General features: G+C 37.2%; 1 protein-coding gene across 3 annotated transcripts in view; it reads left to right on the top strand.

Annotated features, from left to right (window-relative positions):
- The first annotated feature begins 468 nt into the window (after positions 1-468).
- The window catches only part of LOC131686130 (protein O-mannosyl-transferase TMTC2-like), an 876,983-nt gene continuing 857,532 nt past the window's right edge, over positions 469-19,919 (top strand). For 2 of the 3 annotated variants that reach the window (XR_009304937.1, XM_058970299.1), the window contains exon 1: positions 469-1,201. The gene's annotated coding sequence lies outside the window, so the exon portion shown is untranslated. The remainder of the gene's footprint in view (positions 1,202-19,919) is intronic. The other variant, XM_058970300.1, reaches the window with a different exon arrangement.

Here is a 19,919-nt window from a genome sequence, read left to right as displayed (position 1 = left end):
CTCACCGTAGCTCATCGTGAACGAGTCCAGACGGGTACCGCGGAAGAGAGGTTAGGGTTGGCGGATGATCACCAAACAATGACGATGATAAGACGTTCATACAATTATCACCCACCGCACCACCATCCCGCCAGGAACTCACCACGTGGCACCGTGTCCCTTTCTCGACCGAACATGGTGTGCGTGAAGTCACCCCAGTGCGCCTGCTCACCACCCACGACACGAACATCAGTGTCTCATCAGCGAAGCGATTCTCACCGACGTTCGAAACGGTTCGAACTCACTTTCGAATTGTTTTCCGTTCTCCCAAACGACCCCAAATCAGCGGATGTTCCGTGTACGGAAAAATTGAATCTCAACTGGTGAGCAGCCCCGGTGAGAGGAATTTCCCACGAAGCCATTCTCAGGCCAGCAGTATTAGTGCTGGTTTTATAAAATATCTGCTCAGCTCGATCGGGTCAGTTAGTTTCCGCCGTGTCCTTTAGCCGATAGGATGATGAAAATTTGTCGCGAACGGGTCCAATTCGTAGTTGTTTTGAACTAGAGATTTGCCCATTGTCATTCTGATAACTTTCTTGCGGGGAAAATTTACCCAGCGGGTCGAATGAAAGAAAATCTCATCGTGCGCGTTTCGATCGGGTGTTTTCGTCGATGGAATAGTGGTTTCGCTGACTTATTGAATGGTTCAGGCTAAGTTTGTGATTTTCTGTTGAATCGGAGGAAAAAGAGATTTATTAGTCACAGTTGAATTAAATAGTGCAAAAAGAAGCCTGTAGTGTGGTAGAAACTCGAATTGCAGTCGATCGTTTTCGTCTGTGAGTAAATTAAAGCATTGAAGTGGATGCGATACCGATGGGGAAGAAAATAACGCTAACAGCTGGTTTCTGAATTGGCCATTTTCTAGGTGCGTGTTTGTTGAATGTGAAATTTAGGCAAAATAAATAGAGTGTTTTGTGTATTCTCCGGTTCGATATCTGCTGTAAAATTCGACTTCCCTCACCGTTTACTGAAAAAGAGGGTTCGATTCGGATCATGTGAGCAAAGCGGCTGAGTGTGGTCGGCGGTGTTAGTTGTGGGTGGATAATAGTGCTGATGGATGGTTTGATATTTTCATCAACCCTAGTTTGACTAACCCATCCGGAGGGCTGCATGATCTGGCATACGGTGCTGCCGGAAGGTGTGCTGCCGACCGGGCTTTAAGGTAGGGGTTGGTTATTTCACTGCAGGCTGACGACTGTTGGTAGGGATTATGGAAAAAGTCAAAATATTTGTGAAATGCTGTTGAAAAGTCGATGGTTTACTGGGGGTGGCCGTACTGGGCTGGGAAACGAGCTGAGTTCATAGTTATGTTTACAAATGCACGATGAATAGCCGGGTAACGAAACGCGCTACAAGTTGGTTAGAATTGTGGGGTTGGGTTTTCGTTGAATAATTGCGGTAGGAAATTAAGTGCTTTGTTCTCAGATTTCGAAGTACGAATATATTTATTCCCAAAGAAATGTTGAAATTGTTGTTGGTTAACTTTTATCATACGGAAAGGTGAAAAATCATTCTAACTGAGAATGGCTGTTAGGTCAGTTCCAATATTCTAGCGAAATCAAGTGCGGAATGTGTGATAAAGGCTTTTATTGCCCTCATGTTGCGGGTTACAAACAAAAAAATATGGTCGTCCATATTGAACGTTCATCCTAAATACTACAATTGGAGTAAGGTTTTTCAAAATTCCAATCATATTTTAATAATATAAAATTCAAAATGTTCATCTAAAAAAATCTGAGATACTTGAAATAACCAGATAAATCACAATTATACGTTAACGTATTGAAAGCTTAGTGACAGTGGTACCTTCCAGTTTTAAATAATTTGGTCATTTACTATTAAAACCTAATTTACTTTTGCTGTTTGAATTTTAGTATAATTAATTGTATAATAGACCAACTTTGTTGGTTTCAATAACTGATTTCTAAACTATAATTAATGATTTTTGTCAGAAATTCATTATCACCCAAAGTTTTGATGTAATCATTGCTTCTATGTTTGTGAATCTGTGCAATTCCTATGTTGAACAATGAAGGACGCATCAAAATCATTCTCAGTACTATATTATATATTTTCCATACGGAGATAAATTTGAATAAAAACCACATTTTTAAGACCAGGGAGGAAATTGATTAAAACCACTTTTGTGCATGGGGGACACAAAGCCCATAACTAAATTAAATAAAGAATTTACGTTTCGATTTCATCGCATCAGAATCTGACACTTAGAACCGGACTAGTTGAATTACGAAAGCAAAATTGGCCTTATTAATTTTTTTCTCCTTAGCGACAAATAATGCATAGTGCAGATTGCATTGGCTTTCCAAGCCGAACCATGGTTCGATTTCAAAGGATCTCATCAGCTTAATCAGAACTCCTCCTCTTGCGGGACATCATGCTTGGTTAGGTGTTTGCCCAGGAACACAATTCAATTCTTCGTTTTGCCTTTCTCAATAGAATAGTTATGGTGGTCATAATTTTTCAAGAAAAATCTGACAGCTTCCAAAAAAAACCTAGTGTTTTTATATGGCACACAAAAATATGAGATTTTCACAGACTTCAAATGTAGCTGTTAAGCTGTTGCAAGCCGACAAGCAAAATGCTAACAGAACTCTGTTCCCGGCTCACTAGAAGCCTGGACTGGAACATTATTCGAATGGAATTGATCTGCCTGACTGCTTTATATCCAAAACTTTGCTCCAAAACCCAACAGTATCAACCAAAATAGCTTTTAAAAATTTGCAGTAGTCAGCAGTTCCTAGATGCACAAAACTCGTCGTCTGCCTCCAGCGTCACTTTCGAGTCAGTAACGTTTGAAAAATTTATTAGTAATGAAATTATTGAAGCTTGCTTATGTTCTACGATGTTGGAAGGATCAATAATAGATAAATTTTTCAAAACATTATCATCAAAATTGAATCATTTTGAGATATGGTTGGAGAAAGTAATATAAAAAATCATTATGTTCACCTTAAACTCTTGAATGTGAATGTTCGATATTTTGAAGCATCTTTCGTTAGTTAATTCGTTAATTTCCGTTGTCATATTCAATAGATTTTAAATTTGGTAGTTTGCATAGATATGGAGATTAAAAAAAGTGGAACACGAAAAATGCATTCCGACTGGTTTAATAGATCGGCTGGACAATTTTTCTTCGGAACACTCCTCAATCGAAATGTGATTAGCTCCATAATTCGAATGTCAAATATGGACATGGGCGGTTGTTTTTGATTTTCTCACAAAAAAATTTAAATTTGAATGTGAAAATATTTGAAAAATCGGCAATGGAATCAATAAATTTAATAAAACAATCCGTATCATCTTGTACATCCCAAAATTCGTCAGATAGGGCTTGTTCGTGATGAAATCTGGACATATTCAAACACAAATTTCTTGAAATATTGAACCAAAAAACAAAATGTTTTTAAAAAATATGAACATATATCTGTTCTATCCAAAAATGTATAGCCCATTAATATGTAAAATGCGCTTTCAAAAACAAAGAAGTGCGTGTTAGAAAAGTTAATTTGTACACGGAAAAAAATCATTCATAAAGCCACGATGAAAAGATCACAAAAGAAGTCCCTGAAATTTTGAATAAAAAAAAACCTCGTATTCATGAAAATATGTGTGTCTCAAAAAAAAATATATCGCCCTGTTACATTCGAATATTTGGTTGAGTTACTGTGGTTATGCTCTGGATACGTTTAGTTTTTGTTACGCGTCCTGCTCATAATTTGGGAATATATAGCTTAAATCTATGTTCATGATTTCAGGAGCTTTTTCGTTATTTTCGTAATTTCTCATCACATCATGAGTTTACTACCGGATTTTTTCCGTCCGAGTAACGTGATTTTTGTTTACAATTTTCGTAATTTCTTTTCACGTCATCGTGATATTTTAGACATAAGTAGAGTGATTCAAGTTCATGGTTTCAGGATCATAGCAACGACTTTTAATATTTCAATCACGAAATATGTTCATGATTTCAGGATTGAAGTACCAATTCTCGTAATTTCTATGTATGTTACCGCGATATTTTAGTTATCAGTAGAGAGAATTATGTGCGTGAATCCAGACGGCGCCGGTGGTTGAGTGGTAAGCGTGACCGCTACTCATTCCAGTTGGGTTCCTGGGTTTAATTCCAGCCGAGGTCGTTGAGATTTTTCTGAGGTGAAAAATCTGTGGTCTCGTCTTCCTTGGGAAGGGTAGTAAAGCCGTTGGTCCCCCCGGTTCATGAGTTGATGGATCGATAATCTAGTCCTGATAATAGAGTCACCTCTCTGGCGTCGGTAAAGAAGAAGTTGAATCCAACTTCTATACTTACTAACAAATTCCTCCTCCCCTGATATTTGTGGAGTGCGCAGTAGTATATACGGCCTCTAGCAAAAGCAAGTATCGGACTAACATCCCTTCCCTTTCCTTCCGCGATCTACGTTTGGGCCTGGCGGGTGCCGGTATTGATCAATAAACACTTTAGGATTACCAGGAGTTGCACATTGAAAGATGTTTCGCTAGTTCCAGGCATAATTATCTACTGATTCCTTGTACAACTTCAGCTAGTCCAGATCGATAACGGAGTAGCGGCCAGGAGTGGTCGCATAGGCTCAAGCGAGAGAATTATGTTCGTGATTTCAGAATTTTAGCCATGATTTGTGATATTTTTGTCACAGTTAGTGTAATTTATGCTCATGATTTTAAGGATCTTAATCACGATTTTTGATAATTTTCTCACGCATAACGTGATTTATGTTTATAATTTCAGGGTCTTAGTCACGATTTTCGTAGTTTATATGCTCGTTATCGTAATGTTGTATTCTTGAGCTTACTTTCGTATTTGCTGCGTGGAGCGATATGACTGAAGTTTATGATATCAGCAGTTTTAGCATGATATTCATACTTTCACTTCGCCTTGTCACGATATGTTATATGTGAAAATCTTAACTAGATCATAAAATTGTGACTGATTCGCGTTATCTTGTTCTGTAGACTGTAGACACGAACACGATTTGTACCTATAATGTATTTTAGATGCACTGCGCAGCTTTGATTTTCTGTCCAGATAAAATACTGAACCTTTTCAATCGAATATCAATGTTTTTAATAGTTTTCTTTTATCGACTGCTCGTACCTATTACTGATCGCTAGTAGCTTAACATATATGGTATTTCATGAAATGGAACAAAAATAGTGCCACGAATACTACTCCATATTTTGTTAGACAGTTCATGTGAAAATTTCATGATCATTTTCAGAGTTGCATGAAATTGAAAATTATTGGGGATATCTCCCAAATATCACGTACACGAAATATAGATCGTAAATCATGTACTAGGAATCCTGAACCAGTTCACGAATCCATGAATAATTTTTCATGATTGTGAACTATTTCACGAGCACAAATGGTTTGTCGTGACTATTGTACTAGACATATTGAATAGTTCACGAATACATTAATATTTTATGATTTAGTGAACTATTCCACGATCACGAATCTTATTTCATGACTATTGTCCTAGGTTCCATGAACCAGTTTATGTATACATGAAAACAATTTTGTGATTTCGTGAACTATATCACGAGCAAAAATGGTACGTCTGCACCAGTATACTTGGAACCATGAACAAGTCCGCGAATATAATAGCAATACACTAAGGTTTTTTACACGGGGGATACGTACCGCTTAAAAAAACCGTTCGAAAAAAAACCGCGTTAAATGCGAAATCCGTGTAAAAAACCGCGTTGAATGCGAAATCCGTGTAAAAAACCATGTTAATTCAGAAAACCGTGCAAAAACACCGCGTTAATTACGAAAACCGTGTAAAGAAAACCGCCCTACATTCAATGCAAAAGACTTAGACGATTTTAGGAAAAGGACTGATTTCGGAGTTTTATCAAAAATGTCCTTTTGAAGGTAAAAGACTTAGACGATTCTTGAACAAGTTTTTTTTGCACGGTTTTTGCAATTAGCTTGGTTTCTGCTTTTATTCTAATTCCTTAAAAGAGATTTGGAAAAGTGGAAAAGTCGGATCTTGAGGGTCCTTTTGGCCTGCATTTCAACAATATGATTGTTTTCGGAATAGTATCAACGAGTAGACGCCAAATATGGATGTCGACAAGCATTTTAAATACCAAAATGGCGACATCCGTTTTCGCGGAATTCTCTAAAACCTAATCAATATGGGTATTTCTAGAACGAGCTTGACAAGCAGATGCCGGACATCGATCATTTCGGACATTTAAAAAACCAAGATGGCGACTTCTGGTTCAGTGGAATTCTCTAAAACCCATTACTATAAACATTTTTGCAACGGGCTTGACGAGTAGACGCCAAATATGGATGTCTGAGGCCATTTGGAATACCAAGATGGCGACTTCCAGTCTAACGGGATTTTCTATAACCCAATCAGTATGCATTTCAGAGAGGGCCTATTGAGCGCATGATAGAGATTAATGTCTGAGACCATTTTGAAATACAAAATGGCAACGATAGGCTTAGCGATACTCTGTATAACTCAAACAACGTGCAGTCTTTTGGAACTTGATTGACAAGTACGCATTTGCCAGAGATGTGACGTCATTTGCATTTATAAGATAAGAAAAATGTGCTCATGAATGGATTTACTTGAATTTGAGCAGGTTGCTAGAGCTCATCGTATTGTCATGCGAGGCTCATAATCGAATAAAAAAACTGATAAAATCAGGAGGAATAATTAAATCGGGTCTTCGTTGTATTATTAAGATGAATGAGATATCCACTAAACTAGAAGTCACCATCTTAGATCAAAACTTGACTTCCGGAATTTACATCCAGTATTTATTCATCAACGCTATTCCAAAAATTCTCATATTGTTTTGGTAATTGAAAATTATACTAAACCGAACGGGCCACCTTGGTTTTCAAAATTTCACATCTACTCGTCAATCACGTTCCAGAACATTCCAGACTTGACCAGGTTTTCAGATAAAACTGCATAAATCTCTAAAAAGGCCTTCGATCCCTCAAAAGTGATTGAGATATAATGTGCAAAGTTATTGTTGCGTGTTCATGATTTTTTGCAGAATTTTTAAATTAATTTTTGAAAAGTTACAAAAGTTTTTCTGAGATCGTTTTTTTTTTGGTCAAGTCTCCCCAATGCGGGGAGACATGACCAAGACGTGGGGAGACTTGACCTAGAGAACTTTGAAGAACCATAACAAAAAATAATGACATAAAACATACTGTAATTATTTTTTCCATATTGTCGAGATCTTTGGGTAGCAGTAAAAAATATAAAAGTGTTGCATTTGATAAATTTCGATTTTTTTAATGCATTTCTTTTTAAGGATTAACTGTACTGCTTGCATTGCATGTTCACACATCACGAAATCAGTCCTACTATTGCTAACTTTGTTTACTAATACTAAAATATAAAAACTTATATTTGAGGTGGAATTCTTTTATGGCGTGATTAACATTAACAGTAGACACCAAAGCATAGTAAATATCAGGAATTTTGTATCTTTCTTAAGCTAATTGCCACTTGGTCAAGTCTCCCCAACATTAATTATTGCGTTCAATGTCATTCAAATTCTAGTAATAACTATTCCAATGTTCTAATTTATTTAAAATCATTTCACTGCTTCACAAAGATTATGATGGTATATTAGTACATAAAAAGTAATTAGTAGTCGAGTAGATATGTCCATACATAGTTTGATAAAAAATTACATCATTTAATGCAAATTTATCAATCACGCAATATTTTCTGTAAGGAAAGGATTTTTCATTCCAAACTTTTAAAATTACCTTAAGGGATTGAAACAAGTAGGGTAAAGAGCCTATTTTTACCATACTAAGCAGGGTGCCTCACTAATTCATTATTTTTTCGGCCTACAATCAATGGAATGCTAAAAAATTTACATCAACAGCTTTGCTTCGTTGTTAAGAACCAATATAATAACACCAATGCGCTGAAAACAGTGAAATTCTCGTGTTTGAGCGCAACGAAAACTCGAATCGAGTGCCCCTATTGTTGCGCTACCATTTGACTCAATGCGTTGAACAAAGATAGCAGACACTGCTCTAACCAACGGCTTCAAATGGGTAGGGTGATAATAGAAACATGGCGAAAATAATTTTTTTTTTTTTTAAAATTTCAGAATCGAATAGAAGACACCATAGCCAAAAATAGAATTTTGTGCTTGGTCAAGTCTCCCCATGTTCCCCTACTCATATTGGTCGGGTTTTAGAGAATTCCACCGAACCGAAAGTTGCCATCTTGGTTTTCAAAACGGCCTTAAACATCGATATCTGATGTTCAGTCATTATTCTCGTTCCAAAAATACCCATATTGCTGGGTTTAAGAGATTTCCACAGTCGCCATCTTGATTTTCCAAATGGCTTCAGACATGGACATGGAAAACTTGATCAAAAATCGTCTTTTGCCTTTAAGTACTTAGATTATTTTTGCTAAAACCGTGTTACTTGCGAAATCCGTGCAAAAAACCTGTTTTAATCCACCTAGCGGTGCAATTGTGCCTTTCTCATTTCTCTAAACTATGGCACGGAGGCTTTTTATGTTCAACATAATCGTGGAAATGTCCATTACATTCTTAGTACACTTTGCACTTATACACAATGGCATGCCAGCCACGAACTTGATGAGCTACGTGTCGACGGTGAAACACTTGAAACAAAAAAATATCATACTCCATTAGCCTAATCAGCATTAGATCAATGTTATCTGCTTGCTAACTCATTTTGTCATGCGGGGCTGGGTATGTGAAGAAGGCGAAAGTCCCATGAACGAACGACTCCCCAGCTTAAATTGGTATGCTTTGTGATATAGTGGTGGTTTAAAGATGATGGGGTTGAAAGGGATGGGTATGAGGGCTGGATGGGGTGGTGGTCTGAGGGGTGATTTAAGGAGATTTTTAAAGGAGGGGCGCGAACAGTAGAGGGGGGGTGTAACCCCTCTCCGAAAAACCATCAACTACGCCCGTGTTAAAATCCAGAAACCCTAAACGAGTCGAAAAAAAAATTAGGTTGGTTGACGTTTTTCAGAGTGATTGCATAACCTTTCTATATGAGAAAGGCAAAAATGTGTCAAAATCCAAAAAAGTGAATCGTAGTCAAATTTTTTTTTCGAGTTTGCATCAAATCTCGACGTTTCATGCACCTTGAACACATTTAGCATCAAAAATAAAAATTCTATTTTTAATTTTTCCTATAGTTTATATGAGAAATTTCTGTGTGACCGTACTCTGAAACCCGTAATTCCGGAACCAGAATTCCGATTGATCCAAAATTCAATAGCAGCCGATGGGAAGGTTGCACCTTTCATTTGAGGCTAAGTTTGGGCAAATCGGTCCAGCCATCTCTGAGAAAAATGAGTGACATTATTTGACACATACGCACATACATACACACACACACACACATACACACATACACACACACATACAGACTTTTTCCGATCTCGACGAACTGAGTCAAATGGGATATGACACTCGGCCCTCCGGGCCGGGATTAGGTTGACGTTTTTCAGAGTGATTGCATAACCTTTCTATATGATAAAGGCAAAAACGTGGTAATTGCGAAAACCGTGTAAAAAAACTGTGCAAAAAACCGTGTAAAAAACCTTAGTGTATTTTACGATTTCGTGAACTATTTTATGGGCTCTCGTGGTCAGTCGTAATTATTATACTAGGAATCATGAACCAGTTCATGAATTCATGAAAAATATTTGATGATTTTGTGAACTATTTTCCGAGCATGAATATCGAATCGTGACTAATATAGTATTGAAGGAGGATTGAATGGATTCTTAATAAAACTCCGAGTTTCGTGGAGTTTCATGAGAAAATATCCAGACCAGAATCATGAAGTAAATTTTTGTTTTATTTATAATGACCATAAGGGTGTGAATAATGATTTGGTAATAACATGCCCGAAACCGTGACTGAAGTTCACAAAGTAAAAACAAATAAATAAGTAATAAAAGCGTTATGTGGGCGAAACTGAAGGTAATTGAACATAATTATAAAACACTTGATTTACTCATGGTTATGTTTTCCTAACTTAAAAACCTGTTTTAATCCACCTAGAGGTGCAATTGTGCCTTTCTCATTTCTCCAAACTATGATTTAATAGCTGGTTCGTACAATATAACTTTATGGAAATGTCTTTCATTCTTATTACACTTGGTAAGTATATATAAGAGCACCTTTTTGCATTCATCGCGGTATCGGTTTGAATCGGAGTTTTCTATGTGATCGACCTCCACAACCCGTAACTCCGGTGCTGGAAGTCGGATGGAGATGGAATTTAATATCAGTTTCTGGGGACGCAACACCTTTCATTTTAGACTAAGTTGAGCAAATCTAGCCATTTTCGAGAAACCAATATAACCGTTATTCTGACTTTGGATGCTTCCGGATCCGTCGATGGTGGCCAGTGTGGCCAAAGAGACTTTGAATGACTGTTGGGGACCTAGATCTACAAATTCAACAGTTGTGTTTACATTTTGTAAAAAAAATCACCTTTTTACATTCATCGCAGAATTCGTTAGAATCGGGATTTGCTGCGTGATCGTACGTATCACCCTGTAATTCAGGAACCAGAACTCGGATCCACACAAAATTCAACAGCAGCTGATGGACCTTTCATTTAAAATTAAGTTTGTCAAAATCGGTTCAGAAAATTCCGAGAAACCGATTTGGAAAAATCAACAAATTTTGTTTTGTAACCATACTCTTCAACTCGTAATTCGGAACAAGATGTCGGTTGAAAATGAAATTCAATAGCAACCTATGGGAATATTATACCTTTCATTTGAATCTTAGTTTGTAAAAATCGGTTCAGCCATCTCCGAGTAACCGATGTGGACATTTTGTTAACAAATCCGCACATACACACACATACATACACACATACACATACACACATACATACATACACACATACATACACACAGATATTTTGCGATCTCGGCGAACTGAGTCGAATGTTATATGAGACTCGGCCCTCCGGGCCTCGGTTAGAAAGTCGGTTTTTGGAGCAATTGCATAACCTTTCTATATAAGAAAGGCAAAAGAATAATATTTAATTAGCTTAATAAGCATGAGTTCAATGTTATCTTCATATGATTATAATTTGCAAAGGTTGGTGGAATGCGTTTGAACGTGTAGGAAATGGGGGTTTAGTAGAGTGGGTGTGGAGGATGCGTCAGAAATCCTTCATCTTATTTCGGTATACGGGGTGGATGAAGGAAATCTGGGCGTGAGGGTGATCCAAGAAGAGGGGAGTGATGAAGGAGGGAGGTGTAAGGGCAAGGTGGGGAGGGGGGGGGGAAGGGGCGGCTACGCAATACTCAACTGCATATTTTGCCTTCCATTTGAGACTTGGTTTGAGAAAATCGGTTCAGTCATCACCGATGAACCGATGTGACTTTAATTGTGGAATATGCCCGGAATTCCGGACTTCCGGAATCGTCGATAGTGGACAATATATTCAAAGAATGTTTGATTGGCAATCAGTGATCTAGATCTACGATTAGAAGTAATTTGGTGACCATTTCAATAGTTTTTAGCCTCTGAGGTATTACGATTGTACCGATTTATATGGGAAATTCCCCTGTAACTCCGGAAGCAAGAGTCAGAACCGAATGAAATTCAGCAGCAGTCAATGGCATTACTGTATCTTTCATTTGAAATTAAGTTCGTAAAAATCAGTAGAGAATTCGTTGTGGAATGGGTGTGATATTAGCTTAGGAACTTGGCGGGTTCCCCGGGGGCGTCATGAACCGTCATAGGTGGCCAATGTGGTCAAAGCTGCTTTGATTGATCATTAGTGATCCAGACCCGCAAACTAGAGTAATGTTACATAAATTTTAATATGTTTTACATCATTTGAACATTATGGTGGTACCAGTTTATATGGGAATTTGCTGTGTGACCGCACTCTTCAACCCGTAACTCCGGAACCGGAAGTCGGATCAACTAAAAATTCAATAGCAGCTTATGGGAGCGTTATACCTTTCAGATGAAACTAAGTTTGCGAAAATCGGTTCAGCCATCTCTGAGAAAATTGTGTGAGTTTAAATGACACACACACACATACACACACATACATACACACACAGACATTTGCCGATCTCGACGAACTGAATCGAATGGTGTATGATACTCGGCCCTCCGGGCCTCGGTTAAAAAGTCGTTTTTTACAGTGATTGCATAGCCTTTCTTTATATGAGAAAGGCAAAACGTGATTGTTCCAGAATTCATGCCACTTGATTCGCGATTCGCGATTTCGGGAACAATTTTTTTCGTGTGCAGCCTAAACGAAAATTAGGAATATCTAATTAGAATACCTTTAAGATAGCTTTTGGATAATCCGCAAGTTCTGGTCACAGTGTTTCAAAATCGTCTAATATTCGAAATGTATAAAACGATCTTAAGAAACAACCAAATGGATTTGATAATGAGACAAACATTCAGAGGAATACCAGACATTTGAAGCATTCAAGGTATATGACAGTTCCATACCATTTTGAGAGCAAAATGTGAGGGCGAAACACTTGTTCCAATTTGTTTTCCGTGGGTGTTTTTCCTGCGTGATAATAAATGACAAAACTAAGGATGTAGAAGGCTTCAACCAGCTTCGTGGCTTGTTTTTCTACACTGCTATGTAATGAAATGAGGCAACAAAGTAATTCTGAGCGATATAGTCTAAGTTTTCTAAGAAATATTTAGTTTGACAGGTCATCAGCAGCAGTGGATGAACCAATAAATACTTCGTACGAACAGCAAGGTATCCCAGAATATCTACCAGGAAGTTTGGTTACAGAAACGAATTTAGGGCAGTCATAATGTATTCATTCTATTCTGGCCAGATTTCTCGCTACGTCAGTGATGTTTTAAATGTTTAGAAGCAAATAGTGTCAAACACATTCCATAAAGAAAATTACGCTCTCATGCTGAGAGAGCAGTTCAAATGCCAACAGCCAAAATGATAGTTGTTTTCATATTGTTGTTCCAAAAGCACAAGATATTTTTGACAAAAGAACATAACATAGCATGACGTTGCAAAGGTCATTTCTTCTTCTTTCCAGAATACTCAAAATATTTAAAATTGGTTGCAAAGTGACCGTGTAGAATTTTTTTAGTGCCAAAAGTCCCGAAAATAATTTTTTTGCTATGGCATTAATCAATATTTTGAGGATATACAATAATTCTCAAACATTGTTTTGTGTTGCATTTGGTGAGATCTACAGTAGACTGGTTCAATTTTTCACTTTTAGCTCCACCAGGCTCTACTGATTCCATTTATGGCCCTTAGTAATTGTGCAAATTTTGGTATCGATCTGTTGCGTCTACGCACCCTTCAAAAATTTCAAAGTTTATATGGAAATTCAAAAGAAAGGAAAGGGTTGCTATGATTAATAATAAAATCCACTTGTTTTTGAAGTCATGCTGCTTCTTTAGTTAATAACTCTTCTCAGCGAATTTTTACAAACTTACAATGTTCCACGAATGTGTTTAGTGGGAGAATACCTTTAGAAATGTATAGTGTTCTCATGAATTGATTGATGAGGTGATTTTTTATGAATTTATTTTCAATTTTAACCGATTTTCCATACTTATTTACATATAAACTTTGAAATTTTTGGAGTGTCCGTATGCGCAACCGATCGGTACCAAAATTTTCCGAATATATTATTATAGAAACTTGGAAACTCTTGTGAGTGAACTGGAGTTGTCAGAATAAGCTCATATTATAGCATGAGTTTTGTGGAGCAAATTACTAATTTAATTAGTGGTGTTCCGAAAAAAGGGAAAAAATGTTGCAGGTGTAGTGCTTTAAATTTTAATAAGATTTGTATTTCTTCTAAATTATTAGTTCGTAATGGATTACAGCTTAAATAGTTGTAAACATTGCTGCATAACTGTTCTACGTAGTAGAAAATGTACTTGCATGAATACGAAGCACATAATACAATAATGTACATTTGAGAATAATAAAACAGGGGCAATTATTCATTAGAAATACATCTAATGGCTAAACTACTATTTTCATATTGCTCGCGACGTCTGCTGCGTTATTTTTTATAAAACGGTCTGTCACTATTTTGTGAAGAGTAGGGGAGTCCGCCTCTACTATTTCGATTCCATGAGATCATGCAACAGACCTTTGACTACGAGTTAATCGTTCTCATCCCAAAAAGCTATCAAAGCGAGTGATTTGCTACTTGAAATATCGGTTCATTAATCGGCAAGTAGTTGAGTTACCACTTCTGGAGAGGCTACGATGTCACTGACATGGATGGTGGTGGATTTTGCTCAACATTTTAGAGCACTTTTATCGCTTTTTATCACAAATCGAGCGAAAAAGTTACAAGCATGTACTCTTTCATGATGCGTACCACTCTTCGTTGAAATAAAAATGTAAATTTTTAACGTCTGAAAACGGTTTTGTTGGTTTAATCAGGTGCAGTATTCCACTTACCCAGTTACGTGCCAATAATACAAAAGTACCAGCTACTCTCGCTGTGGAGGATAAGTCGAACGAGCATTGCTCTCCGTCACAACTTATAGGAAAAGCGGACCAAAGGAAGCAGGGTAGTGGCATCACATGGGACGCGCTATGTGGTGTCGGTTATTCATAATCAGAGGTCCCAACAAAGGGAAACTCACATTCCTCGTTGAAGGAGTGGCAGTTGAATTAGAACAAATCTGTCATGCTTTGGTACAGCTGCAGATAAGCAACTCCAACAGTGAAGTGATTTGGTAAAATTGCAACAAAATTACATTTTTACACCATTTTGAGGGACTCAGTGGGATGCAAAATCTAAATTGTAGCATATAGCGAAATATTTTTTGTTTAATCTGTAGTAAATTTGATTTGCTATTCATTTTCATTGCTTTGCGAACGAAATCAGCAATTTTTGATGAATTGATCTTCGCCTCCTTGTAGGGTTAGTTGGGCAAATTAAATCTGAACTACAGTAATAGTAAACTTAGACTTTTTAAATATTTTGCAAAGAATCAATTAATTTCAAAAAAGTTGCATCGGCGGAATACACCAAAGATAATGCTTGCATAGAGATTCGCGGAGATTCAAACTATAAGTTTCAATCGAACTAACCACAAAGACTCCAATCGAGCAATGTAAACAAACAGGGCTGATTTGGAAAGGGTTGCATGGGAAGTAGTGAGATTGCAATTATAAACCTATTTTGATCCACCTAGCGGTGCCATTGTGCCTTTATCAATCATTAGGATACTAGGACTGTTAGTAATGGTAGTATTCATGTTTAAATATTTCTTATGATATTATTGCATTTGAAAGCAAAGCCATGGTACGAAGGAGATGATTCTTCTAAACATGCTATTGAGCTAAACCTAACGTGGGAATCGAATACTGATACACAACCATGCAAAACTGTCTCAGATATCACTTTGCAAAAAGTTTAATAACTTTTTTTAACAAAGCCGAATTGACTAGCAGTCTTCGCAAAAGTTGCAAACAATTAAATTATATTTTTTATTTTCATTTGCAGCGATAATACGATGTATACCGTGCCCTAGAAAATGCGAGCTAGTGTGATACCTCATAGTATACTCTCTAGTCACTATTTTCTGTATGCCTCAGGTCAAACTAATTATTATGACGACTCTGGGCATCTTCACTTAATTCCATAGAAACTCCGGTCCATTTCACCTTCCACCCAAAAAAAGACTTACACTTCGACCGTCCATATCCTGGCCGCATTAAGTGGCCCCGGCTGAAGGCACAACATAGGTATCTTGTGGTACCGCAAAGTTTAAATTTCTTGCGTGCCCACTCGGTCATGCTTGACTGCTTTTCACACTCAATTACCTTCATGCTGGTAGTTCTGGCCCAGCCAGAGGAAACGATTTCCCGTAATTGCTCCCTGTAGCCGGAGGATCGCTCCACACTGGCAAAGGAACCAACAAAAATCCGCAACTCATCGGTCTGTTCATAATTACGGAACAATGTCACAGTGTCAGGCGGCCCTAAGTTAATCGATGGGGCACCACCCGAAAGAACGCGCGTTTTCCACCACGAGTAGCATCCTCTGGTTGGTCGCGCTGATGATATTATGCGAGACAGCAGTCAGCGTGAGTGGTTCAGGGGTAGAAGCAAGATCTTGTCTGTTCGTCGTCGTTGGGTGAAATGGGTTCTGGCAGCTGGCAAACGGTTGGGCGTTAGTTTCACTTTTTTTTTTGTTTTAAGAAACCTTTGGCGGTGGTTCTTTGTCTGGTGGAAAAAAGGATGCGGCGGGGGTGATGTCGTACCATGAAGGAACCCGTCGCAGAAGAAAAATGATCTTTTCTGACGAAGCGTGACAGTTGAAAGCGTGGAAAGATGGGAAATGGCGAAAAAGTGAGACTGCAAATTGGGACGGCAGCTTTCCCGAGTCGTCCGAGAGTCACTAAATGTGTTTGTACTGGAGCTGATGGCATGCCGGTTTGAAGTGGCGGGCGGACTTTGGGTGTGGGATTTAGCATAAGGAACTGTGGGATGGCAGTGCGCGTGTGATCAATATACAATGCAAACTCCGGACAGTAGCCGACTGTGTGGCTAATACTCTCACATTGGAGTGTTTTAACCAAGGCCGCCGAGAGGGGAGGGGGATGGGATGTTTCCTCTCGGGCCCAGAGTTGTAGAAAGGGCCCGGACTTTGAAGAACACGAATTATTCTGACAAATAGGGGAGAGAGGGTATCAGTGGATCAGCAGGAACTATGAAACATTCGCAATAAAATCACAATGCATGATCGCAATCGTCTAATTCCCTCATATTTCACAATTTCTAATTCTTTACACGTGTTGCTATATTTTGGAAGAGATCTGCTAACTCTATCTCTTTTAATGGATATTTGTTTGTTTTGTGATAGCCAGAGTAAATTTGCAATGATAAACATTATTCCATCTTTATGAATTACCATTCATTGAATAAATGTTTAGTCTATTGCTATTTATAGCAAATTTTATGCTCAACATTTGCCGCGAACAAATTTTTTTGGTAACTACTCATGGTTCTGTGTGATTTCACAATTTTCATGAATAGACCCATTGGGTAACTGTGAAACGATGGCGTATGGGGAACAGTGATTTTTGTTTGTTTTTGTGGTCTATCTCAAAATGTCAATGGGTTCCGATTTTCCACACTAAATACTACTCATATAGTGCAAAATTAGTAAATTTGGCCAAATTTTGTAGAAATTGTCTCTTATTTCAGGATTGCAGCTAATATGCATATATGGTGATTCGATGTTACGCGATGATATAGTGGATTCTTTCGTAAACAAACGATTTTCGCCTCAATATAACTTTAATTCAAAGCGTTAGGATCATTCTTCGTCAAAACAAAAGAATAAAATTTATAAGTAGAATATTTCACTATAGATGACATCGTGTTTCATAGTTCCTACCCATGGGGCACACTGATACATTTTACCACCAACTGTTTATTATCCAAAAAATGTTATTTCCCGTGAATTTTACCAGCTGAAAAAAATATATGCATTAGTTAACAACATAGTGGCACTATGTATCACTTTTGATTACACAAATTAAATTGTAGAAAAAATGTGTTTCATTGTTACCCTCTCTCCCCTAGTATTTCAGTAACAATTTATTTGAAAATGCAACTAGAGTTTCAATATTGGTATATTTTATATATAATTGGTATGACAACAAATATATAATTTTCTCAATTAGAATATCAAAAATTTAGTGGTATGAACAATGTTGAAGATTTGGTGAAATATTATGAGAATTTTGAAAATGGGATGCAATTTTTTTTTCTCTAAAAGCACTGTTTTCGATGACGATGAAGTTGAGTTATATGACAACGTCATAAGTGGTTTTATGGATGATACCAGAATGAAGGTGTTGCAACTAACAAGGCCAAACTGAACTGTGGTCAAAGGTTACTACTACTTATTTTAATCCATCGTAACCGCTAAATAAATTACAAAAGTATCTATTTGAAAGAAGAAGAAAACTCAGCAACCTTCTTTAGAGTGCTCAATTGGTCAAATAGGACTCGAGAAACGAATTCTGAATAACTTCACAAATCAAGAAAGAACATGAAAATCTACGAAGAAATCAATTCATAGGATTTTTTCGTGTTCGTGTGAAAACATTATTTACATACGAGAACCCGAAATTTTGTTCATCATTAACTATCTCAATTCAATTTTTTCCATATTTTAGAATTTCGTCGGAGAAATTCCATATTCTTCATATAATCTACAGTTTATATTCATTTCAAATTTTTTCCTATCTCCTATAGAAAGGTTATGCAATCACTCTGAAAATCGTCAATGGAATCCCGGCCCGGAGGGCCGTATGTCATATGCCATTCGACTCAGTTCGTCGAATTCAGTAAATATCTGTGTAGTATTAAATGAAATATACAACGCTCGCATTTCATTTAATTTCAACTTCCGGTTCCGGAGTTACGGGCTTAAAAGTGCGTTTTTTTACTAATATAGGTTTTCTGTGTTTTGACAGGGGCGTCACTAGGGGTATGCGGTGAGGGGTTAGCACCCACCCCCCTACACATCGCGCTCCGCCCTTTTCCCCCTCAAGTCCATCCCCATGAAACCCTTCCCCGAATCAAATTTCCTAGTACCTCCAGAATAAACTTTTCTAATGGGTATGAAATTTCGATTTTGAAATGAACATATTACGTAATACGCAATAACCGCGTTTGAGAAAAACAAGTGAAAATTTGGTTTGAAATGATTTTGAGTTTGAAACTATTTCAATATTGAAACTAATTTAAATTTTTTTTAACAAATTGAAAATTTTTGGTGGGCCTGGACCTCCGGAACTCTCCTCCTGGATCCGATCCGATTGCATTAAGTGTTTCAGCGTCGACACATAGCTTTTCAAGTTCGTAGCTGTCGATCCACTGTATGTATGTGCAAATCGTACGGAATATGTAATTGACATTTCCTGCATTATATTAAACATAATCAGCCATAGAATCGTAGTTTGGATAAATGTGAAAGGCAAAATTGCACCACTATGTGGAATAAAACAGGTTTTTCTTATACTGTAGTTTCATTTTTTATTTTTCTACATTTTTTGTTGTTTCTATTTTCAGACTTTTTAATCTTTCTTTATCCAGGTTTTTTTTAACTCTCCATCTTTCGCGTGTATTCATATAATACATTTTGTTTTATACATTTTGCCCCATATGTTCCTTTTTATATTTTACCATTTTTTGCTGTTCTTTTATAATTATTTCAATTATTTATATTATATTTGCCCCGTTTCTTTTAAATCATCTTATCTTTTCATGATTTTTAATTTTTGCTTTTATTGCTCCTAATTTGTGTATATTTGTATGCATGTATGCATGTGTGTATATGTCAATGTGTGTGTGTGTCCATATGTATATTTAAATATGTTAAACAGACCTCCTCATAACAAACCTACCCTACTAACACAAACTCCTATTACTGAAACGTCTATGAAAGTAGTATTAGTTCTCTGCACTTTCACTAGTAGATGTTAAACTCAAATTCTGTCCCTTCTCCAGCGATTGTAAAGACGTACATTTTTTTTCTTACGTCATTCTATAGTGTTTTCTCGTAACAATATTAGCTTATCATTGTACATGCACCCACGAATCGCATCCCAAGTAGCACGCTTTGTTACTGTATAGTATTTGTAACTCTCTTGGTAACAACTATGTTATGGAAAAAGCGCACTTTGTTTGTATGTTGTGCAACATGTTCCTGAATGCAGCAAAATAATGAAAACAATAGCTGTGCCATTTGTCGAGCATTGGGTAGCTGGACAGTTCTGTTTTAGGGTGGAATGGCAAACAAAGAGGTATTTGCAACTTGTTAGAC

Source organism: Topomyia yanbarensis, chromosome 2 (genome assembly GCF_030247195.1).
Source record: "Topomyia yanbarensis strain Yona2022 chromosome 2, ASM3024719v1, whole genome shotgun sequence".
NCBI lineage: Eukaryota > Metazoa > Arthropoda > Insecta > Diptera > Culicidae > Topomyia > Topomyia yanbarensis.
The sequence above is the reverse complement of the archived record's forward strand: the minus strand, read 5'-3'. Positions and strand labels throughout refer to the sequence as shown.